General features: G+C 42.8%; 1 protein-coding gene across 4 annotated transcripts in view; it reads right to left on the bottom strand.

Moving 5' to 3' along the window:
• The window catches only part of LOC144493605 (tripartite motif-containing protein 2), a 147,462-nt gene that overhangs the window by 68,967 nt on the left and 53,275 nt on the right, over nucleotides 1-25,220 (bottom strand). For 2 of the 4 annotated variants that reach the window (XM_078212781.1, XM_078212803.1), the window contains exon 1: nucleotides 23,591-23,771. The exons of the other annotated variants lie outside the window; for them this stretch is intronic. The gene's annotated coding sequence lies outside the window, so the exon portion shown is untranslated. Of the gene's footprint in view, nucleotides 1-23,590; nucleotides 23,772-25,220 lie in introns of those variants that run through there. 4 annotated transcript variants of the gene reach the window in all.

Genomic DNA, 25,220 nt, shown 5'->3' with positions numbered 1-25,220 from the left:
GAAATGTTCCTCAGGGCCACAAAGATGTTCCCACTTTTTGCTGCTGCATTTGAGGACCCCCATCCCCTCCACCCCTCCTCCCCCGCCCCTGCCCCGCCCCCACCCAACCCCCACTCCCATCCTGACCTGCCAGTCAGCTTATTATGGGAGCTGGTGGATTTCATACCTGTGACCCAGGAGCTGCAGCAGGACATCCCTCCCCGGCTCACAGTTTGGTGGTGACACTTGAAGGAGGCTTAGAGCTAAATTTGGTGGGCTGTATGATCACTCCTCCAGACTCGGGGCGCCTGTTTTAGGTGGAAGCTGAATTTCTCTGCCATTCACTTTAAATCCATTTTGACCAATTTCAGTTCTATTACCTGCTGTAGAAATGACTGGAGCACAAATCTGCCAATATAGTGGGATGGGCCTTGCATGATCAATTCATCTCACATCACCAGATCATTACTCACGCCTTGTGTAATCTCAGGCACCGCTCCCACAAATAGAACAGAGACTTTCACTCAAAGGAATTGCAATTGGATATCAGTTTCTTGCTATTCCAAATACATTAGTACTAACTTAATAGTTAAGATTTCCTTTGGGTTCTATGTGTAATGAAACTGGCATTTCATACAGAGGTTTCCAGGAAATCTCCTCTTCTACCAAAACATATCATAATGTTGTAAGAAAGAATATTTCCCAACATGTTGAACAGTCAATAATGTCTAAGTTATCATAAGACAGGAAATGATATGTGGACACAGAGTATGTATGTACATGTATAAACTTGTACATGTGAATAATTTCTTGTTGATATGTAAGTGCATATTTGTGGTAAATTATATTGAAGGTAGAGAAGGAAATGTTAAGACTCCATCATTGGTTTAACTTTAGCCATATATTAAAACATACCTTACCTATTCCTGGCAGTTTTAAATAGCCACGTGCTGTGAAAAATAAAGCAAGGAGTAGTATTTCCAGCTCCTCTCATATTTGCAGTAATTTCAAAGAGAATAATCTGAGGGGTGCTTCTACTTTTTAAGTTTTTCCCCAAAGATTACAAAGTTGGAATTTTCTTTTCAATTCACCGTGGCTGGAAGATTTGTGCCAAGCTGAGTCTTTGTGGACTGCATAAGGCTGAGTCTGAGTTGATTTGCTGTTAAAGTGACACAACTCACCATCTTGCTTAAATGGCAGTCCCTTCCTTCACGTTTAAAGGCTGTCGAATCTTGGTGAGTCCCTAAAATACAAACTGGTTCACGTCTAACTAAACTTACAGTTTACTGATTGTGTGGAGCTGGTCAACACACAAGAAACAAGTCAGGGCTACAGCTCTGTGCTGATGATTCACGGGACACAACCTGCTCATGCCCAGCTGCGTTGTGATGCTAACCCTGGAGCACCTTGGGGAGAGCGAGAGTTATTTGCAATCCAAATTGCAATAGCTAAGCTTCTGAGTTTAGTGGTGCCAATTAGTAATACTTTACCTTGGTTTCAGGGAAATGTTATAGCTGGTAGAGGATTGTGCTTGATCAGGGCTTCCACAAACTGTGAGTAGAAATAACCTCTTGGCAAACGTCCCCTCTACAGCTCACTTAACCATTCATTCGGCCAGTGAAGTTAACAGAATGGACTCAAGAACATATTTTACAGAAGAGAGTGATTTATAAGGTTGATTTTAACTCCCTGAGGGCATGAGTTTTCCACAGCTCCAGTCCAATGCAATTCCAACCACTGAGCTTCATTTCCATGCTACTAATGCACATCCACCCTATAACCTATCAGCAGTTGGTGAAGGCACCCCACCAAAGTATATTTTGAGAAGGAGCCTGCTTCGAGAGAAACATGGGCGGGAAGCATGTGTCAGCTCATGGCCTTGTCCTGGCCTGCAGGTAGTCTGGGAAAAAGGAGTTCAGGAAGAGTCCTGCAGAAACAATGGGAGCATTCAAGACACGGACAGCCTAAACTTTCCTCACAGTGCCTAAAGATGCATGTCTACTCCTGGATCCACACAGGGAAGTAAAAAAAAAACTTACTTGTCTCTTTGCGTCTTGATCCTTTTCAATCTGGCAGGAAAGCTACGGGCTTGAGTTAGAATGTCTCAGCGTCTGAATGAATGAACATAGTTTATTTATAGAAAGATCCCGTCAGCGTCAGGCCTCTGGCACCTGCTCAGGAGAGGTCAAAATCTAACACCTTGGGATCCAACAAGAAATCCAGAGCATTTTGCCCACGAAGCCAGTTTCTGCAGGGTGGGTATGGTTAAAATCCCCTCACCATCTAAAATGTTTTGATGTCTCTAATCACAATGTGACATTAAACTGACTGTCTTTATTGCACTGAGCATTGTGAACATTGCTAAGGATCTTGATTCTGAATCTAAGGAGGTGAAATCATGCTTTGTGATGTTAGTAATAAATACATTGATATAAAATCCCTTTGTCGGCGATTATAATGAAGATACTGGTACAATCATTTCAAGATGCTTTCTTCAGTCCCCATGTGTTTTGTGAGAACCATGAATCTTATAGTGTGAGTGGAAGGTCATTTGTCACCTGGAAATAGATGCTTCCTTGGAATTGAATGCATCAAAGGACACAATTGCTACAGAAACACCTAGTTATTCATACCACATTGAGTGATGCTGGCTTCTAATTAACCCACTAAATCTGCTTTAAATAAAACCTGAAATATATTATCCATTTTGTGATAAAGACCAGCTATCATATTAATGATGATTTCACGCCTGATTTTTCAAGCTGCTAGGCATCAAAGCACCTTGGGCAGTTTTACAGCTTTAGGCACCTACAAGTACCGCCAAGCTGTTAATGGTGCATATCCAAACCACTGTCTTTTATCTAAATGTAGATGTTAATTAAATTTTTTTTTAAAATGCCCCTACAAGTCACTGGATCGAATCAATGATGTGACACGTTATGCAGGTGGCAATGAGGGGTGCAAAATAGTGAAAAAAAAGTTACTGTAGAATTTACATTGTCAAACTTGAGTACAGTAAACCAGATAGAGAATCTGGTAAGTTGGTGCGATGACAATAATCCTTCCATCAATGTAAGTACAACTTAAGGAGATAGTCATTGACTTCAGGAAGTGTAGTGAAGGACATACCCCATCTACATCAACCAGATGAAGTGGAAATGGTCAAGTGCTTCAAGTTTCTAGGTGTCCAGATCACTAACAACCTGTCCTGGTCCTTTCACACCAATGCTATAGTTATGAAAGCCCACCCAATGCATTTACCTTCTCAGAAGGTTAAGGAAATTCAGCATGTGTGCTACGAATCTCACCAATTTTTACAGATGCACCATAGAACGCATCCTTTCCAGATGCATCACAGCTTGGTATGGCTCCTGCTCTGACCAAGGCCACAAGTAGCTACAAATGGTTGTGAATGTAGCCCAGTCCATCATACAAACCAGCCTCCCATCCATTGATTCTGTCTACACTTCCTGCTGCCTCGGCAAAGCAGCCAGCATAATCAAGCATCCCACCCATCACGGACACTCTCTCTTCCACCTTCTTCCATTGGGAAAAAAATACAAAAGTCTGAGATCATGTACCAACCAACTCAAGAACAGCTTCTTCCCTGCTGCCATCAGACTTTTGAATGGACCTACCTTATATAAGTTGATCTTTCTCTACACCCTAGCTATGACTGTAACACTACATTCTGCACTCTCTCCTTTCTTTCTCTGCTTCGTCTGTATAGCGTGCAAAAAACAATACTTTTCACTGCATACCAATACATATAACAATAATAAATCAAATCAAAAGTTGAACTCCTTGTACAGAAGTAGCAGTACACAAGATTCGCAGATACTTTCTTTACACCAATGTCATTAACTGCAACCGAAGGGTGTTAAGATCTCTGGGGCTGCACTGTTCACAAATACTTAAGCTTCCAGAGTGATAGAAAATGCTGAGAATTGCAGAAAGTGAATCAACAGCTTCAACTGAGTTCAAACTTAAGATCTCTCAAACAGGTAAGCGTCAGGCAGTCACTTGCCACAAAATGATGCTGCATTGACAAGATATTTCAATGTTCTAGGTGAGAAGACCAGCACATCTTCTGAGTCTTCTTGCGCTGATTAGAGTTCATTCTTCGTGATTCATAATAAGAGGAGCCACTGTTGAAGGAAGCAGAAGCTCCCAGAAGATTTCTGATCAAAGCCTGAGCCCTCATTTAGTTCAGTGATGAGAAGCTGAGATGGAGATGTTCTCTCCCACCAACTGAGCCTTCAGATGCCTCCCAGTTGCCATTGCAGTCAGTACTGTCCTTCCTCTTCAGTTTATATTTTGAGATGACAGCAAGTTAATTGGCCAGGTTCCCTGTCTCTGTTCTTCATGGTCATTGACGTACAAGAGAAAAAATCAATGATTGTGTAGCCAAAATCCTGGGAAGGATAAGGAAACTTGTAATCAAGGTTCTATATTCAGAAATCCAGTGGAATCCATCCCATTTCCTCCCTTTCTTTGTTGTTATACCTCCTGATGGTGGTGGAAAATGTGTGCTCAAAGATAAAAACCTCACTTATTCATAATCAACATCTTTGCTACAATTAGCTAATGGAAGCAAATGTATTCACATGTTGTAGCAATATTTGTAAAGTCTTCTATATCTGATTTTCCGATAATATTTAGTAAAGCCTTAAAATCACAGCCATCCATGTTCAGTTAAAACAAGGGAACTTAGGTTTAAATAGTTCTGCTTTCCACTTCAGTACATCTTTCATGGATGAATATTTGCTCTTGCAAGTGTGGCCATTGTTGTACTGTGGGCAAACATGATCGCCCATATGTACCAAGCAAGGTCTGACAAATAATAATGAGATAAAAGACCAAAGAAAATGTTTTGGTAATGTTCATTGAGGAATAAGTTTGGTCAGGACAGGTGGAGTAGTCTCCTGTCTTCTTTGAATAATACCGTAATCTTTTAGTCCACCAGAGGCAGGGCCTCAGTTTGACATCTCATCCAAAGGACAGCACCTTTGACAATGCAACACACCCTTCCATGCTGCATTGAAGTGCCAGTCTTAGTTTGTGCACTCAAGTCTGGTAGCTGTTACGGTGCAGATTAATAGTCTTACAGTAGTAAAATATTTCAGTTCATGAATGGCTGTTTCTCATTTTCTGCACTCCCGACTCACCTTTCACAAATTTGGGCTTGTAGTCCTTGTGATATTCTATTACAAAAACGTAAAGATCAGTAAGCATTGCCCTATGAGCATAATCTCCACCGACAATTCTTCCACATGCCAATTGTCAAAATTGAATTCAAAGGTCGACAACAACTCAGATGAGGAGATTACGAATGATGATTATGAAGAGCCATCTGGAGAAAGCAAATATATCCCCAAAGAGACAGATCAACAGGCTAAGCTCAACACTGGACCACTTTTTGGTTAGGCAACTGCAACAGTGAAAGATTCTCCAAAAGTCTAATTTTGCCTTCCGCAATACAAGCCAAAGTGTTGACTACATCCCAGGATATTGAAAAAGTGTTGCAATAGTAGATGCATTGGTGGTCATCTTTCAAAATTCTATAGCCTCTGGAATGGTTCCTGCAGATCAGAAGTAGGCAAATGTAACCCCACTATTTAAGAAAGGAGAGAAAAAAATGAGGAGCTACAGACCTGTTAGCTTGATATCATGATGTGGAGTTGTCGGCATTGGACTGGGGTAGGCACAGTAAGTAGTCTCACAACACCAGGTTAAAGTCCAACAGGTTTATCCGGAGCGTTGCCCCCCTCTGGTGAAGGGGCAACGCTCCGAAAGCTCATGCTACCAAATAAACCTGTTGGACTTTAACCTGGTGTTGTGAGACTACTTACTGAGCTTGATATCAGTTGTAGGGAAAATGCTAGAATCCATAGTAAAGGTTGTGATCACAGGACGCTTAGGAAATAATGGTATGATTAGGCAGAGTCAATATGGATTTATGAAAGGGAGATCATGCTTAACAAACCTTTTGGGAGTTTTTAAGGATTTAATTAGCAGAATATATAAGTGGGAAATGGTGCATGTTTAGATTTTCAGAAAGTTTTTGATAAAGTCTCACACAAGAAGGTAGTAAACAAACTTAGAGCACATGGGATTGTGGAGGAATATACTCGCATGGACTGAGAACTGGTTGATGGACAGAAAATAAGTAGGAGGAATAAGCAGAAGGTTGGCAGACCATTACTTGTGGGCAACATCATCTCACCCAAGCACAAGGATCAGTGCTTGGGCCCCAGCTATTCACAATCTATATCAATGATTTGGATGTGGGAATAAATGTAATATTTCGAAGTTTTCAGATGACACAAAACTAGGTAGAAGTGTGAGTTGTGAGGAAGGTACAAAGACACTTCAACGGGATTTGGAGAGGATATGTGAGTGAGCAAAAATTTGGCAGATGGAAAACAACATGGAAAAATGAGGAGTTATCCACTTTGATAGAGAAAACAGAAATACAGAGTATTTCTTAAATGGCTGGAAAGTGTTGAACTCCAATGGGGCATGGGTGTCTTTGTTCATGAGTTACTGAAAGCTAATATGCAAGTATAATAAGCAATTAAGGTGGCAAATGGTATCTTGACCTTTATTACAACAAGATTTGAGTATTGGTGTTAAGGTATCTTACTGCAATTATATTGAGTCTTGGTGACCCCACACCTGGAGTATTGTGTGCAGTTTTGGTCTGCTCAGCTGAGGAACAATATATCTGCCATTGAGGGAGTACAACTAAACTTAATTAAATTCCTGGGTTTGAGGGATTGTCCTAGGAGGAACGATTAAATAGATTGAGCTTTTATTCTCTGGAGTTTAGAAGAATGAGAGGTGATCTTATTCAAACATAGAAAATTCTTACAGGGCACAACAGGGTAGATGCAGGGAGGATCTTACACTTGGCTGGGGTGTCTAGAACCAGGTGACACGGTCTCAGAACAACGGGCAAGCCATTTAGGACTGAGATGAGCAATGCAGGGCAACGGTTTTTAAGTGGAAGATCAGTCTTCATCTCATTGAATGGCAGAGCAGACTCAAAGGGCAGAATGCCTTATGTTCTTATGCCAGAAAGTCAAACAAAACAAATCCAGGGGACATCAAGTGACATTTTCCATGTTTTGGCTCTTCAAAACATTCCTGGCACAGGCAGAAACAATCTTTTGAAAAGATATTCAACTGCTCACATACCATTATACAAAAGACCCATGGCACCATGTTGTCTGTAATGCAAGATGATGTTGAATGATTCTGTGCAATTTGATTGGGTAGCTTGGCTGTTGTGGTGATCTGCTCCTGCACTGCAGGATGTTTGCAGACATGGATAAATCTGCAGGTTTGAGAGCAGCATCAAGCCTTTCAGTGGCTGATGTGGCCACAAAGATAGATCCTGACCCTGGGGAATAATGGCTTGTGTTATGTTGTGGCTGACATAGCATCATCAAGAGATTTCAGACTTTGTTAAAAACAAAAGGTATTATTGATCAGAGAAACCTAGGTACAGGAGTATATGCAGCACAAAGGCTGCCCTGGGACAGAGCCCAATTCTATATGTTTACAACATGACTCCAGAAATAAAATGCCTGAGAGAGGACTCTCTCTGGTGTGATCACTCACTTTTTCCATTGGTCCCTCAAGTCAGGTGATTCAATTCTGCTGTACTGTCTTAAAGAGAGTGACACCACAAAGACAACAGCTTGCACCAGTTTTCAGCAGCCAGTCCCAAAGAGTAATTGAAAAAAGAACAAAGCTTCATATTTTCATGTTACAAGTTATTGAATTTGATAAAGTATGAATTAACTGATCCATTAACCTTGCACATTTTCACAGCAGTAAATTTGATTCATGAATTTCAAACAATATGAAGACACTTTAGACTTCATATTTATTTTCTTTCACTTAGTACTATCAAAGTTAACCATAATTTTAAGCATAAAAATTGGGACATGCAAAGAAAAAATATTTACTCATGTAATTTTACAGTAATTTGATGAAACAATTTATGTTAGTCATCTGGACTGGTCTCCTTTCTGAAAGCCAGTTCTTCAGTCCCATTTAATGTGCTGATTTGAAAACTGCAGCATTATTCCTCCTCAACCAGGATTGATTTTGAACTACAAAGGGTAGCGAACGAAGCCCAGTCCATCACTCAAACCAGCCTTCCACCCATTGACACAGTCTACACTTCCCGCTGCCTCGGCAAAGCAGCCAACATAATTAAAGACCCCACGCACCCCAGACATACTCTCTTCCACTTTCTTCCGTCGGGAAAAGATACAAAAGTCTGAGGTCACGTACCAACGGACTCAAGAACAGCTTCTTCCCTGCTGCTGTCAGACTTTTGAATGGACTTACCTTGCATTAAGTTGATCTTTCTCTACACCCTAACTATTACTGTAACACTACATTCTGCACTCTCTCCTTTCCTTCCCTATGTATAGTATGCTTTGTCTGTAGCGTGCAAGAAACAATACGTTTCATTGTATACTAATACATGTGATAATAATAAATCACATCAAAATCAAAAAAGTACTGCATTGGGAACAGGCCCAGTCAGCCTTTGTTACGAACTTCTAACTGCAATACAGACTGGACATACTGAAGAAAGAAAATAAGCAGATCTGAACGTTAATGATTTTGCAGAACCTCCATTGTAGCATTGTTTTACTGATCCTGATTTCTGAGCTATTTCATTTAACTTTATGAATAAATGTTGGCATTTTTAATGGACAGCTATTTGCTAATAAACTTAACTCTGAAACATTTAGCTACAACTCAATATGCTCAGTGTGCCAATTCAAATTGAATTAGTCTGGCAGGATTCTTCTGGACTCCTGAATATATAGTTTACAATTAATTCCCAAATGCCTCCCATAAACCTGACCATCACTTTGAATCATTGTCCATTTTAAATAGTACAGACATGGAGCAACACCAATTCCTATTTCCCAATCTGAATATTTATAACAATCTCTAATCAGAGCTAGAGATATAATGGGTGGAATTCTCCCAAAAAGATTCTAAGTGCCAAATTCGCATAAAAATGAATTTTTACGCGAATTTGATTTTTTCAGTAGGAATTTCAAAATGAATCTCCCACACTCTGCCTCACAGAGTGCCCCAGCGTGAATCACATTATAAATCAGTGGGTGGGGTCTATTCCCACCTGAGAGGCCGGCAGCATTGCGCTGAATGGGCCTCTGCGCATGTGCCAATATCGACGCATGCATAGTAGCCCCGCACTGCCGGCCTCCCAATCGCTGGCCTGCCCCGCATCGCCGCCCCTCCGATTCCCCCACCCGCCTGATCACTGGCCTCCCGGATGTGTCTGGGCCAGCCCTAACCCCGCCCCGATCTCCATCCCTCACCCTCACCGGCAGTCCCGATCAGCCCTCCCCTCCCTCTGCTCGCAATCCCTATGCAGTGTGACAATGGGACGCCCACCCTCTCCGATCACTCCCCCCATAGGCCCTGCCCCCAATTGGCCTCGCCCCCTCTGGCCCTACCCCTTTGGCACTGTCCGATGCCCAGTGAGCAATGCCAAGGTGCCCCAGACATTGCCCCTTGGGCAGTGCCAGGGGGCCAGGCTGGCACTGCCAAGCTAGCAATGCCTGGGGGCACTCCTCCCTTCCCCTGACCTCCCCGTTGATGGGAAGCTGTTGTAAACCCCGCTGGAGTGGACCACTCCTGGTGGGGGTGGGGGAGGCTAGCGGGCCCGGAGACTTCAGTCCCGGGCTTGCTAATGAGATTAAAATTAAAATTTAAATATTTTAATGAGCCCCGTAGTGCTGACAACGCCTAAATTCCGCCGGCCGGAGATGCGCTGAAGTAGAGGTGCCCAGCGGGAAGCCCACCTACACAGACTCCACTTATGTCTCCCTTCCCGCTGCCCTGCTAAAGCTGGGAGAATCATCCCCAATTTGTTGACAGTTTGATCTGTGGTTCTTGAATACTCTCCCCTCCATTTCTTTTCTAATTTATTTATTTTTGTAATTGATTCTTCTAATCTCCCATTTTTATTTTCTGCATTTTTCCCTTTCTCTCCATTTCCTCCCTTACTCTCAGGAATTTCTGTTTCTCTATCTTTTACTTCCCTCATTTATAGCACTGAGTGTATCTAAAGGAAGCCACCTGACTCATTTCGCCGGAAACCTAGTTGCTCTTTTGTAACATCCAGATGCTTCTTGAATGATCCATTGCTTCCCCCCCCTCACCCCCGGGAATACCCACCCCGATATTAATCACACTTAATTGTTTGAAGAAATGCTGTGGCATCAGATCCTTTTGCTAATTTGAATTTTATTGTCCTATATTTGTAGTTCAACGTGAAATATTCCAAAATAAGCACCTGAAAAGATGGCCAATTTACAGACAAATTCCCCTTCCCAATTAGAAGGAATATCACTGATCCTTGGGACTTTCAATGCACCTGCTAAACCTGTTATCATTCCTCTAGCTAGTACCTGCTGCTTCCTCTCTCAGCTTTTCATGAAGGACTTTAATGAAAGAATTCGGAGGCTCCAGACAAAAATATTGTTGGGACAATACTTCCTCAACAAAGCACAGACACTGGTCAGAAGGGCGATTGAGGGGGCCATCCATCCTGACTGTCTGCCCCTCTACTGCGGCTATGTTCGCGGCCAGGTGTCCCTGGAGAGGGAGCATGCGGTGTCCACGGGCGCGGTTGACGCCTTCCGTGCCCGTTGGGCATTGCAGGGGTTGGGGTGCGTTATTGACCCTGATAATCACATTTTAATTTGATGTTTTTAAGTTTCCTTTGTACTTTGATTTTTGTTCGGGCTGTTACCCCTCCTTTTGGGGAGCTGCCCCTTTTACTTTGTCCTGGCTTAATCTGAGTTTGTTTATTTGGTTTGACCTAAAAAGAGGCCAACATCTGAGAGTAAAACACTTTCTTTTCTCCCCCTTTCCATTTCTTTTCTCATTCTGGGGGAAATTTAGGACTTGCAGCAACTGAAGGGAAAGGAAGTGAATCCAGGGAGGCTGCAGACTCTGGAAAGGTTGGCCCAGGTTTCTCTCTCTCTCAAAACTGGGCGGAGAAGTGGCAGATGGACTTCAACCCAGATAAGCGTGTGGTGGTCATTTTGGCAGGTCAAATAGGATGAAAGAATATAATATTAAGGGTAAGACACTTGGCAGTGTGGAAGATCAGAAGGATCTTGGGGTCCGGGTTCATAGGACGCTCAAAGCAGCGTCGCAGGTAGAGGCTGTGGTTAAGAAGGCGTATGGAATACTGGCCTTCATCAATAGAGGAATTGAGTTTAGAAATCGGGAGATAATGCTGCAACTGTATAGGACCCTGGTCAGACCCCACCTGGAGTACTGTGCCCAGTTCTGGTCGCCTCATTACAGAAAGGATGTGGAAGCCATAGAAAGGGTGCAGAGGAGATTTACAAGGATGTTGCCTGGATTAGGTGGCATGCCTGATGAGGATAGATTGAGACAGCTAGGTCTTTTCTCCTTGGAGAGGCGAAGGATGAGAGGTGACCTGATAGAGGTGTATAAGATGTTGAGGGGCATTGATAGAGTGGATTCTCAGAGGCTTTTATCCAGGGCTGAAATGGTTGCCACAAGAGGTCACAGGTTTAGGGTGCTGGGGAGTAGGTACAGAGGAGATGTTAGGGGTAAGTTTTTCACTCAGAGGGTGGTGGGTGCATGGAATCGGCTGCCGGTAGTGGTGGTGGAGGCGGATTTGATAGAGTCTTTTGAGAGACTTTTGGATAAGTTCATGGAAGTTAGTAAGATAGAGGGTTATAGGTAAGCCTAGTAGGTAGGGACATGTTTGGCGCAACTTGTGGGCCGAAGGGCCTGTTTGTGCTGTAGCTTTTCTATGTTCTAAGACCTACCATCTGCAACCCCCCCCCCCCCCACCCCCCACCCCCCCGCCAACCCTCCAAAATCGTATTAGCCACGTTGGTTTGTTTGACACTATTTTTTCCAAAACACGAATTCCAGCTAATCTTCAATCTAGTGGGATTTTATTTCAGGGTAACTCTGCAATCCATCAATCCGGCAGGTAGTAGCACTTCTACAAGGCATATTTGAGGAAATTATAGGCATACAATCTGCGATTTTCCGTCTCGTACAATTAATAAATCAGACTCACGGCTAGGAGGAAGCAAATTACTGTGGATGCTGAAATCTGAAATCAAAAGAGAAAATGCTGGAAAATCTCAGCAGGTCTGGCAGCATCTGTAAGGAGAGAAAAACAGCTGATGTTTCAAGTCCAGATGACCCTTTGTCAAAGCTCCGATTTCATAAGATACAATTGTTGGAAGTACCACTTTGTGCTGGGACCATCGGATCATGACTCATGGCGATCTATTGGAATAGAAATTCATTTTGGTCCATTCTGTGACACATAGTAGTTGGAGCACTGGGGGTGAAGTTGGAGGCCTGAGATTTGACCAAAGTTGAGCCCCAGGCCTCATCTGTATATTTTCAGTGAGCTGTGGAAGCCAATCAGGTGTGCAGTGGTAGCTCACCATCAATCGAGCAGCAATGTAGGCCATGAGCTACCTCATTGGTAACAAGACTCAGCTGAATTCAGGGGAGGATGAAGGTGAACCGGTGAAAATCCCAAAAACCTGAGCAGAACATGCCCAATTCAAGTCTCCAAGCCAGCAGTGAGCAACTGGAAAATTTACCTCATGTTATCCAGTTATTTCCTACTAGAGTTATGAGGGTTATAATTACTGGCAACACATGCAAGGGGGAGGGCTTGTAAGCAATTGACAAAGAGAACAGGGCTTGAAAGAAAATGAAACTGAGAGGAGCAGCAGAGAAAAGGAGAGAGACTGGAAGTTCTCAATGGGAAATATCTATGCTTCGTTTAAATGGGTTTTAGCAGACACTATTTGATCTTATACCTGAATGATTAGTACATGCATCAGCCATAACACTGTAGTGCCTCCTACATGTAAATTGTAAAGTCACATATGGTCATTTGCTCAAGTGGGCGGGAGAACACTGATATTCAAAAAAAATCTGCTTCTCATTCTTAAAAAAGGGAGTGTTCTTACTCTTCACTGGACATTTGGTACTCAAAAGGAGATCTATTCCTTTCCCCACATGAATCGCTCATTCAGAAGACTAACTAAATGATGAGGTTTAAGAGGAGAGCTTCCTGCTAGTTTAACACCGAAGGGGGTGATTTTCACCTTCATTGTTTAAGTTGTGATGGACAGAATAAATCGGCTGCCTGTTATAGAACAGACCTGATTTCCAGCTCCATCCATTTCGATGGGGAAATAAAAATTGGGCAGGTTCTCGAACAAGCAGAGGATCTGGTCCACTAGCTCACTGCCCACACTGTCGAGATGAAAATGAAAATGACACCTAAAACCTCAATGTGCAGCTCCAAAGAGCATTAACAAAATAACAATAAGAAGCTCTTCAGGAAACTGATAAATTAATGACAGCACTGTAAGATGAGCCTTTAGTGAAACACTGGATTATCACTGAGCCAGAAAATATGTTAAAATATATTTCTTCCGAGTGCCCCACCCTGCACTGTAAGTCACTTGTGGTTTCTGGGAAGCCAGTATGAGTGATACAGTGGCTGTTCCCAGTCACTGCTGAACTGTTGTTCCATACTTCAGTTATTTCAAGTCTTGAGCACAATATGACAATGATGGGGAAAGATGGAGAGAAAGATCAGGAAATCTCATAGCCCCACAACAGTCAATGCTTTTCCAACATATTTAATGTCTTAGTGTCAACAAAATCAGCAAAATACAAAGAACATACAAACAAAATGATAGAGCTATTTCTGAAATTATTTCTTTTGTGGCTGAAATGGCATCTGTCAGAGGGAAGCTTTGCAACCTTGACAATGATGCAAAGTAGCTGCTAAGGGAAATCGCTCCAAGGGTTTAATGTGTGTGGCATCACTGACAATCAAACCATAGTATTCATTTAGCTATTACAAAGTACAGAAGGAATGTCAGTGACAGACTGGCGGTTGTGTATCAAATAGCACACAATTGGTAAATATTAGCATGATGGCTTGCACACTCACTTGAACTACCTGCAGCATGCTATAAAGCTGCTGTCCTCGTTTGCCTAGAGATTCCCTGAGGCAGCACATGACCTCTTCCACTGACTACGGTTATTTGTGGGGTCAGTGGGAGGTCACTTCATTTGAAAATGAGCAGCAGAAACCTGTGCTACTATGGGTCCATCTCAGACACAAGGTATGCAACAAAGACCTTGATGCAAAAGCCAGGGAGATGATATCAGTAATCCATCCCTTCCTCCTTCAGTAACATTAGATTGAGCCTGTTGCTGTCTTTTTTTGTAAAGGGACTTTATTAAACAAAAACATATTTTATTTAGACTTAAATCTTCAGAGGTCTAGGTGGCACCAAGGAATGTCTCTCAAATAGCGTTGAGGAGGCTGAAAAGCTTTGTCAAAGTCTCTGGGAGTCGGAGTCCTGGGAGCTGCAAGGTGGCTGAGCCCCATCCCCTCTACATCAATGGTCTTAAGGGGCAGGAGAAAGTTGCAGCCCTTTACAAAGCCCAGTACAGCCATACCTAGCATATCCAGGTCCCTATCATTCTGGCTCTTCTGCCGCACCCCCACCAGAGGTATGATGGAAAAGTTAAAGATTTTCAACCTCATTATGTACCAGAGAATTGGCTTTTTAAGATTTTGTTCCTTGCCTTCAAATCCCTCAAGGCCTTGCCATCTCCACATTACCCATCTCCATATCTTCCACTATTTATCACAAAGGGCACTCTCTAACACCAATCAATCCTTTTTCCCTTATTTCCCTGTTACAGCAGCAATAACAAATCTTTATCAGTAAATATGATCCTGCCCTCTGGGCCCCCTACTTTAGCACCCACCATGTCATCTGATTCCTACCTTTAAAAACCCTCGTAAGAACCCTGATCGAATCACTTTCTGTTCCTCTTTCCTTTGGTTATTCACTGTTCGATAGGGCGGAAGTTTCCCTTGTCTCTTTTAAGTGCTGGCTCAGGTGAGAAAAACAGCGTGTAGCTCACCAACTGCACAGTCGACTTTTCTTGCCATTTCGTGCCGCACTTTGGATGAAAGAAAATCTGGAAGCATGACCCATGCCGTCACACTGGCGGAGCGGGGGTTGAAAAAGCCAGCAATGCCAGAATTCCCGAGATTGGGATGTCTTTTTAAAGGGTGCCCCGATCCCTAGTTTAAAAAAAAGGAACACCCCCCCCCCCCCACCCCCACCCCAGCATGCACACAGAGACCCCTCACATGCACATGGGGAAGCCCACTTCCCCAAAGACCTCCCCAGAGGGGGACCCCCAGCACTCCACCCTGGCACTGGCAAGGGGTAGTGCCCATGTCCCTCTCCCTCCCCTGTAGTCCCCACGGATTCCCTTTGCCTGGTTCCAGTTTTTGAAAACCTGTTGTAAACCTCGTTGACGGGGAAATGATATGGCAGGGAAGTCCTATAATTATATGTTAATCTATTTAAATGAGGTTCCTGAGCTTCCTGGGTGGGAACCTCGTTATGTCAATGGCAGGGAGGGTGGGCACAATTACACAATGAGGTCTCGCTGTAGGGATTCTCATTTATTGACTCTCGTGGGATTTTGCATCATTTACACCATTTGCATCCATGGTGAACATGGGTGCAACATTCCGGTCAAATCTATACATGCTGAATTTGCACAGAATTGGTGTAAGTGATAAGTATTACACGGGGATTACACAACTTATTTAGCTGCAACTACCTTAGACATCGGCAGACTATTCTCCATAATGAGTGCAGCCTGTCCCATATTCAGACATTAGCTTCTTTGCTATTCTGATTCTGTCACTCAGCCACTCACAGCAGAAGGAGCTGGTCCATCAGTTTAAATCTGTTGAAATCGGTGGTGAACAGCTGAGAGTTGTGCTATAACACAGTTCCACACAAAGACAAATGTCTACTTTCAGCTCTTTGCTGGCATGGAAAGCAGCACAGACAGGGGCCATTTCACTACTGGAATTAAGTATAAATGTGGCAAAAGATGCAATTATCTGTATCGCTGGCACTTCGGGTAGAGGTTTTGAAGATGTGGCACATATAAGACCATAAGACATAGGAGCGGAAGTAAGGCCATTCGGCCCATCGAGTCCACTCCACCATTCAATCATGGTTGATTTCAACTCCATTTACCCGCTCTCTCCCCATAGCCCTTTATTCCTCGAGAAATCAAGAATTTATCAATTTCTGTCTTGAAGACGCTCAACGTCTCGGCCTCCACAGCCCTCTGTGGCAATGAATTCCACAGACCCACCACTCTCTGGCTGAAGAAATTTCTCCTCATCTCTGTTCTAAAGTGACTCCCTTTTATTCTAAGGCTGTGCCCCCGCGTCCTAGTCTCCCCTGTTAATGGAAACAACTTCCCTACGTCCATCCTATCTAAGCCGTTCATTATCTTGTAAGTTTCTATCAGATCTCCCCTCAACCTCCTAAACTCCAATGAATATAATCCCACGATCCTCAGACGTTCATCGTATGTCAGGCCTACCATTCCTGGGATCATCCGTGTGAATCTCCGCTGGACCCGCTCCAGTGCCAGTATGTCCTTCCTGAGGTGTGGGGCCCAAAATTGCTCACAGTACTCCAAATGGGGCCTAACCAGTGCTTTATAAAGCCTCAGAAGTACATCCCTGCTTTTGTATTCCAAGCCTCTTGAGATAAATGACAACATTACAAATAGGAGGAAATTATTAATCTTCTTTCCATGGGTGACCGACCCTGGACACAAAAACCAGCTTAAACTTCCATAGACCGTTTTCTTTTGTCTAAAATAGTTAAACATTTTGTACCATTAGTATGCTAGAGCTTCTCGTCGCTGAAGTACAGTGACACAAAAGGCTGGTTTCTAGCACTGCATTTTGTAAACTGCTGAACAAGGCGTCATTCTGTTAACATTCTCCTCCCCACCACCCTGACCCAACCACCGCCATTCAGAATACAGTTTTCAAACATTCAAAGCTCGATGAAATTACCTGGGAAGTCACTTGGGCCACCTTGAACTAGAACACAGTGTTTCACCCTGAACAAAAACCCTCCCAGGGCAGTATAACCCCCTTCATTCAGGTCCGTGAGATTTGCTTTCCTTATTATCCAATCACTACAAGGTCACAACAAGCCAGCTCTGAGCGAACAAAGAACTCATGAAAAGATTACAACAAATTGGAGAGCTCAATGCTGTACCAGAAGAAAATGGGTTTTTTAAAAACAGAAATCAAGAAAATGGGTTTTCAACAGTAGCTGTGCTGTGTGGATAATTTTTACAACAAGTGTGGAGAGCTGAGAAAGCCTTTCATTGAAACACATTCAGATGAAACCGCAGTTCATGTGGAATATTGACCGAATGACCTACTTCTGAAATTATTGCGCTTTTACAGTTTGTACATAAAGTAGCAACATATTCCAATGCAAGTACCATGCGACTAAGCAGTAATGTGAATTTGAAAAATATCAGTTCATATGTTATTTGAGAACTCTCATTGCTTTGCTCGATTCAGTGTCTGAAACACGCAGGGATCCTCATCACCACAATTGGTTGGGAGGTTTCAAACCCAAAGAAATTGAGACATGAAGAATTCATATTTGCTCCAATGTGGATTGTGTATACATACGCCATTAGGACACCTCACTCAAGTATGTCCAGAAACCAATCCACTGACAGGGGTATCTAAGCCAAAGAATGCACAGAGGTCCTGTGAAATATAACTAGTTACAATTATACAATGGTCAGTTTCCCCTGCTTTTGCAGCCAGAACCACTCTACCTATTAGGGAATCTGGTCACAGGGTTAATTTAGATCCAGGGGTAAGAATTTTAAATTTTAAGAATTTTAATTTTATTTGCACCTGCAACTATCATTTATGAGCCAGGCTAGTTCAACAATCATCAGCCATGACTTGGAATACTGCAAATTTGCCTGGTTCAAGTCTTAGAAAGTTGACCTAATTCTGAATTTCCATCACCATCTTTCGGACTCTGCTTACTATCCTCCTCCAAGGAAGAGAGTCACTTGTTGAGGTGTTCAACCTGAAATTTTGTCTCTTGGAGGCAGGTAGGGGGGAGTCAGGAAAATTCCCAGCTCAGACCACCTGCCTCAGGAGAAAGTATCCACAAAGGTGGTATCTTCCTTTCTGGGAGGTAGTTTCAAGCTGGAATCAGGCCAGTTGACCTGGGAAGAAGTGCGGAGATAGCCACTGGAGCTGCCGGCTATGCAGGTGAGCTGTTTAAAAGACTCGCCTTGGTGCCATAGGGCTTTGTCGCAGATAAAGGCCCTCCATCCCTCACCCTTCACATATCCTTCACCCTCCAAACATCGCCCATGGCCCATCCAGGCCACCCATGGTCCCCACTCATCGCCTTGTCAATCATACAGGCCCTAAGAACCACAAACTCTTGAGATCACTTAACATTGTGAAATTAATCGCAGGGATCAGAGAGTCTGAGCTGTCAATCAAACAATGTTTCCACTGGCAAGGAGGTGTTCTCATGTTCTAATGGCTATCTCGGCTCTCAGGTTGATTTTCAGTGCCAGTGAGGTCCAAGGTATGTAGGCCATATGCCCCAATAACTGGTAGATCATATTAAACAGCATATCCTTTCAGCTGTTCACATCAAACAAAGTACTGACCGTACCCAACCAGTCTCTGCATGCAAAACTCAAAACATAGGCTGGAATTTTACCACCTCACTCGCCCTGATTCCGGGGCAGGCGAGGCTAGCAGAATGGAATTCTCCGTTGGCCTCGGGTGGGATCTTACGAGCCTCACCCGAGCGAGGTCGTAAAATCCCGCCGATAGTGTCCAACATTCGCTGTGATTCCACAATTACTAAACAATACTGATTGTGTTAAGAATTACACTGAAAAACATTTAAGATCATCAGTCAGGCTCTCAGTGTGGTTCACCTACACATGCTAGAAACTATAATATATTCATGCACAGAGCCCTGTTCTTTCATGACAGAAGGAGCAGGTCCACACATTGCATCCTTTTCCAACTAAACAAAAGCTTGGGGGATAGCCATTCCCTGGCTCATTCCTCATGGCAATGACTTGACCAATCAATATTGACCTGCCTGCAGTATTGACCTGCCTGGTTTGAATTTGAACAAAGGCTTGACAGTTCTCTGCTGCATTCTCCATGGCAACGCCTATAGCTGAGTCCAACCAGTTGGCACTCACATCTCAAGCAGCATAAATTGTTGTTCCCTTCTTTGTTGATTTATCTTGCAGTCTGTCCTGATGAGTGCAAGTTGAAAAGCTTTGACAGCTTTGATTTTTCAAGGGGTCCTAAGTCAACCTGACTTGAATAAAACCCAGGCTCTTGACTCTTGTTTTTCTTTCCCCCGGTGCTGCATGACCTGCTGAGCTTTTCCGGCATTTTCTATTTTTATCTTAAAGAGTCACAAACACTAGAGTTGTTAGGTTCACAACTGTGGGTTTGAGCATCCATTTTGTTCACTAGATATTAGCTATGACTATAACATAGAAACCATTGTTTTAATAAGAAAGTTGCAAAGAGATGTATTGTAATCAAAAGTAAGCCGAAAATTGTCATCTCTTGTCTTCCAATTTTCAGATTTGGTAAGGATCTATACTAATGTGTATTATCCTTTCTCTGTATTTGCCCTGATCATTCATTCAGTGACATATTCCTTATGATATTTTGGTTGCCCCACGTTTGTTTTGGAATCCATAATGGAAACACACCAAAAATGTTCAATTCTTGCTGCACTTGCCAGAGGTGCGATGGGGTCGGCCTGTATTCCACCATCTATCCAGACTATTCACCCTAACTGTAATCTTGGCGATGGGTCACTAAGTTTGGAGTGGATGGCCCCTGTATTTATAGACACAACATGCCAATGAAAAATTCAAGCACAGCCCTCTCACTCCAATAGGCATGTCCAAAATTGCTAACAGATCAAAATTGTAAGGGAAACAAAGTTTTCTCAATAGGGCATCAGAGAGGGTCCTTTGAAATTGATTGCCTTTGTTCCTTTATATCTTTAGGGCTTTTACAAGGCTCAAAAAGGAACCCATGCTTACTCTAAGAAATCTGCTTGACCAAAGAAGGATGAGTAGGGCAGCATTCCCACGGTAGTTCGGGGAAACAGGAGGAATGGGCAGAACACAACACCATTTATCCTACCCATGGCAATCTTGCATTGGTTGACTCAATTGGGTATAATGAAATCTATTTGAAATTACTGTGGTTAAGGAAGATGCACAGGCTACTGAAAAACGCCCATTCAACGACAGGGCCAGTGGGAAATAACTGGATTAATCGCCAGAATTTTCAGAGCAAGGTACAGAGTTCTGAAAAAACTGTACAAATAAGTTGATATTGTAAAAGGGGCCTTATAAATGCAAGTATTGTTTTCTTATTTGTTCACCCCTAATCATGGTACTGTTCTCATGAAGCTACGTTTGTAATATCATATAATATGATATTATGAACATAAAATAAAATCAGCAAGGAAGGAGGCTATTCAATCCATCAAGTCTGTGTCTGTCCTTTGGTAAAGGTATCCAATTAATCACGAGAATGGTTCCTGGGATGGGGAACTTCAGTTATGTAGATAGATTGGAGAGGTTAGGACTAATTTCTTGGAGAAGAGAAGGTTAAGAGGAGATTTGATGGTTTTTCAAAACCACGAGGGGTCTGGATAGAGCAGACAGGGAGAAACTGTTCCACTCATGAAAGAATCAAGAATGAGAAGCACAGATTTAAAATAATTAAAGCGACACGAGGAAATTGTTTTTCACATAGCGAGCGATAAGGACTGGAACGCACTGTCTGAGGGGACGGTGGAGGAAGGTTCAATTGAAGCATTCAAAAAGGAATTAGACTGTTATCTGAAAAGGAAGATGTGCAGAGTTACGGGGAGAAGATGGGAGAATGGCACTTTTCCAAATGTCAATTAATTTTGGCTTCAAAGATCATCTCTATGTTTCCCCACCACTGACCTTAGACTGACTGACTGACCAGATTTACCCCTTTTTGAGACTGATATAACATTTGCAGTTTTCTGGTCCACGGGCATCATCCCTATATCCAAGGAGGATTGTGGTCAGAGAGTTCACAATTTCCACCCTTGCTTTCCTTCCTTCAGATGCAACCCATTAAGACTGAGTGACTTTCTTACTTTGTGGACTGCCGATACTTTAAGTACCTCTTCTTTATCTACTCTTATCCTATCCAATCTCACTATTGTCTCTTCCTTTACTGCATCCTTTTCTCTTGTGAAGACAGATGGAATATGCTCATCTAGTACTTCAGCCACGCCCTCTGCTCCACAAGATGACCTCGTTTTGGTCCCTAATCAGCCTCATTCCTCTTGACTATCCTGTTATTATTTATATGTTTGGATTCCCTTTTATGCTAGCTGTTAATCTATTCTCTACCCTCTCTATTTCCGCTTATTCCCTTTAATAGATCTCTTCTGTAAACTCTATATTCAGCTTGGTTCTCCACTGTATTGTGAACATTACAATTGTAAGCCGCCTTTTTCTGTCATATCTTAAGCTGTGTGTCTTTAATCATCTGGGGAGCATTAGCTTTGGATGCCCTTCCATTCCCCCTCCTGGGAATCTTTCCCATCTGTAACCAAACCATTTCCTCTTTGAAGGTCTCCATATCTATTTGCATTTTGGTCAATAAGTTACCATGCAGAACTAGCAATTACTTAAACCTCTGTACAAATCATGCTCTACACTGGTCTCATAGTACACAACATCCCAACTACTGGGCTCAGACAATGGGAATGCTGCAGTACTTCACTGTATTCATACATTGGTTATAAAATGTTGCTCTTAAATAAGCTGGTTTGAATATTTACTCACTGCAGTAACGTATGGATTGTTGAAAATGCAACTTCTGTATTTTTATTTTGAAACATTTTACATACCAACAAGCTGGCTTCAAGTTTAACCTTAAACTAATTTACTCCCCAGCAGATAAATATCTGGGACTCGGTCATTTAGGTTTGTCTAGAGGCAGCCGAAAATCATTCCAGTAGCAAAAACTTCTCAATCACGATATGAAAAGCTGAGAGGTGAACATGTATAGATTGCATCACCCTATCAGATTATTGTGTTGATTTCTTTCTTAGTAAGAAGTTTAACAACACCAGGTTAAAGTCCAACAGGTTTATTTGGTAGCAAAAGCCACACAAGCTTTCGAGGCTCTGAGCCCCTTCTTCTGGTCCTTAGTAGATTGTGCAGTGTACCTGACCTGTTTTTATGGTTAAATTACTGGCTTTTTGTCAAAAACATACAGCAGGCAACCCAGTTTTTGTTGAAGGATTAGATTAGAGGTGAGTGAAGTGCCATTCTCCCATCTTCTCCCCGTAACTCTGCACATCTTCCTTTTCAGATAACAGTCTAATTCCTTTTTGAATGCTTCAATTGAACCTTCCTCCACCGTCCCCTCAGACAGTGCGTTCCAGTCCTTATCGCTCGCTATGTGAAAAACAATTTCCTCGTGTCGCTTTAATTATTTTAAATCTGTGCTTCTCATTCTTGATTCTTTCATGAGTGGAACAGTTTCTCCCTGTCTGCTCTATCCAGACCCCTCGTGGTTTTGAAAAACCACCTGAAGAAGGGGCTCAGAGCCTCGAAAGCTTGTGTGGCTTTTGCTACCAAATAAACCTGTTGGACTTTAACCTGGTGTTGTTAAACTTCTTACTGTGTTTACCCCAGTCCAACGCCGGCATCTCCACATCATGATTTCTTTCTTGACAGACCACTGGCGGCAGGGCTTAATAAACTTTGTGAAACAGTTTCCAATGGGTTCAGTGAAGGTGAACGATGGAGTGGTCTCCAGTATGCACCCAATTGAGAGATACTATGTACTATTTATGTGGCTGCAGTGTAAGAAACAGGAGGCCATTCAGCTCTTCATGCCTCCTCCTGCTATGCAATAAGATCATGGCTTAATATACTCACCATCTGATCATCTACAGCCCCCTGGTGTAGAAAAAATGCCAAAGGTTCACAACCTCAGTGATCAAATTTCTTATCATTTCAATCCTAAATTATCCTAGACTATGACCCTTAGTTCTCAATTCTCTCAGGAGAACAGCCTCTCAGCATCTTTAGCTCTTAAAATAAAAGTTTGAATAGCTGGCAAATAGAATTGACTGTAATGTTTGCACATAGCATTTAAAATTTCTAGTTATTCTATAAACGTTTATATGATAAACTAGATGAGCTAAAATAGCTAATTTAGATAGTAGTTACATGGTACCAACAGTAAAAATAAACATTATTAAACAGGAAAACAAACCATGTCAGCAAATAGTGACAAATTTTATTGCCAGAATAATAAAGCAAGAATAGTTGGATTGGTCCTTAGTAGATTGTGCAGTGTACCTGACCTGTTTTTATGGTTAAATTACTGGCTTTTTGTCAAAAACATACAGCAGGCAACCCAGTTTTTGTTGAAGGATTAGATTAGAAATCCACTAAACATTATACAGTCAAGTCACACAGCACCATCTAGCCAGCCCAAAACCGAATGTGAAATTAAAGCTCCATCAGCATCTCAGCAAAATACTCCTTTACTCACATGTCCTGCATGATTGTGTTTTTTTCATGTACTACACAGCGCAACGAAATATAATCTTCACTGCGTGAAAGCCTCTTTCTGCTCAGCACTCAGACTTTCCATCAGGCGGCACAGATGTCAACCCGCTGAGTCCAGAGTGACGCTACGACAACTGAGCAGCTTTGAGAGCAAAGGCAGAACCGGGGAGGCCGGCAGTCAGAGAGCTGCAATTAGCCAATGACTAGGCTCCAGAGCTCTCCTGGCTGCTTCTGAGCTGCTGTTCCGGGGGGGGGGGAGGAGGAGGTGGAGCCTGCACAGTTAAAGCAGAGGTTACAGGCAAGAGAAACTTACAAACCTCCAGCTCAGTCACAGGCAGGGGAAACTCCACATCAAAACTTACAAACATCCAGCTCAGTCACAGGCAGGAGAAACTTACAAACCTCCAGCTCAGTCACAGGCAGGGGAAACTCCACATCAAAACTTACAAACCTCCAGCTCAGCCGAGCAAACACATAACATTACACAGCAAAACTTTTCCAAAAAAATCGCCAGCAATAAATAGAGAAATCTGAACCCTAGTGAGCAAGGTTAGGTGAGTAAGGAATGAGAAGCTCGTTGTGGCTTCAGGGTCTGCCTTCACTGGAAAGTTCCGGGGGTTTAATGCATAAGACTATATGCAGCGATAATATCCAGCAAGGGGGGGGATGTAGGAGTGGCAGGAGTTTAATCCAGTGTGAATCCCCCTCTTTTTGTCAGCCATTTCCATTTTAGCACTAGGTTGTAATCGCGATAATTCTCTGCGCCGAGAGATCTGGATTGATACAAAACAATAAGCAAAGGCGAACAGGATTTATGGTCTCAGTGCGTTACTCGAGTTGGCCGTTGACAATTTTTGTGTAGACAAGAATGATGAAAGGGTGATACCGATTCTCAGAACACAAATCCCCGAGAACACCACCACACGCATTTTTAAAACTGCTCTTGCATCTGAGGATGGAGACATCACAAATCCTATTCTCCTCTATTGAGGATTTACTGTGGGGCGACTCTGACCACATATTAGAAGCCAGTTCTTCCAATACCTCAGTTGATTAAAGCAATGAGTAGTTAAGCTATACAGATACAAAGATCTCTAGTCTCCATTAATCTCAACCAGATGTAGGTCAGAGAGGGATGAATCGCCCTGCTTTCCCACTCTTGATCACTAGCCAGTGACCACTGGTTAGAAAGAGTGGCGAGGGCAGGAACAGCCTCAACAACAAAACAACCTCATGCCTTTAACAGGAGAATTATAAAGCAAAATGTGACACCAAGCCACATAAAGCGATATTAGAGCGGGTGGCCAAAAGCTTGGTCAAAGATGTGTTACCACCATTCATGCCGACAGGATTTTTCCATCCCGCTGCAGTGAACGGAGATTTGGCTGGGTGCCAAATTCTCCGATCTCTCTGCAGCAGAACGTGGCGTGAACAGCCAGTAAGATCATGCGCCCAGGTTTTAAGAAGAGGTTTGGAGAGGTGGAAAGATTTAGGGAGGGAGTTACAGAATTCAGCTGAAGGCATGGCCCACCAATGTGGACTAATGTCAGTGTTACTCAAGAGGCCAGAATTTGATGAGTGCAGATATCTCCGAGGTTGTGGGGCTGGAGGAG

The sequence above is a fragment of the Mustelus asterias genome, chromosome 1 (assembly GCF_964213995.1).
Source record: "Mustelus asterias chromosome 1, sMusAst1.hap1.1, whole genome shotgun sequence".
NCBI classification, from domain to species: Eukaryota; Metazoa; Chordata; class Chondrichthyes; order Carcharhiniformes; family Triakidae; genus Mustelus; species Mustelus asterias.
This window is presented reverse-complemented; position numbering and strand designations above follow the sequence as displayed.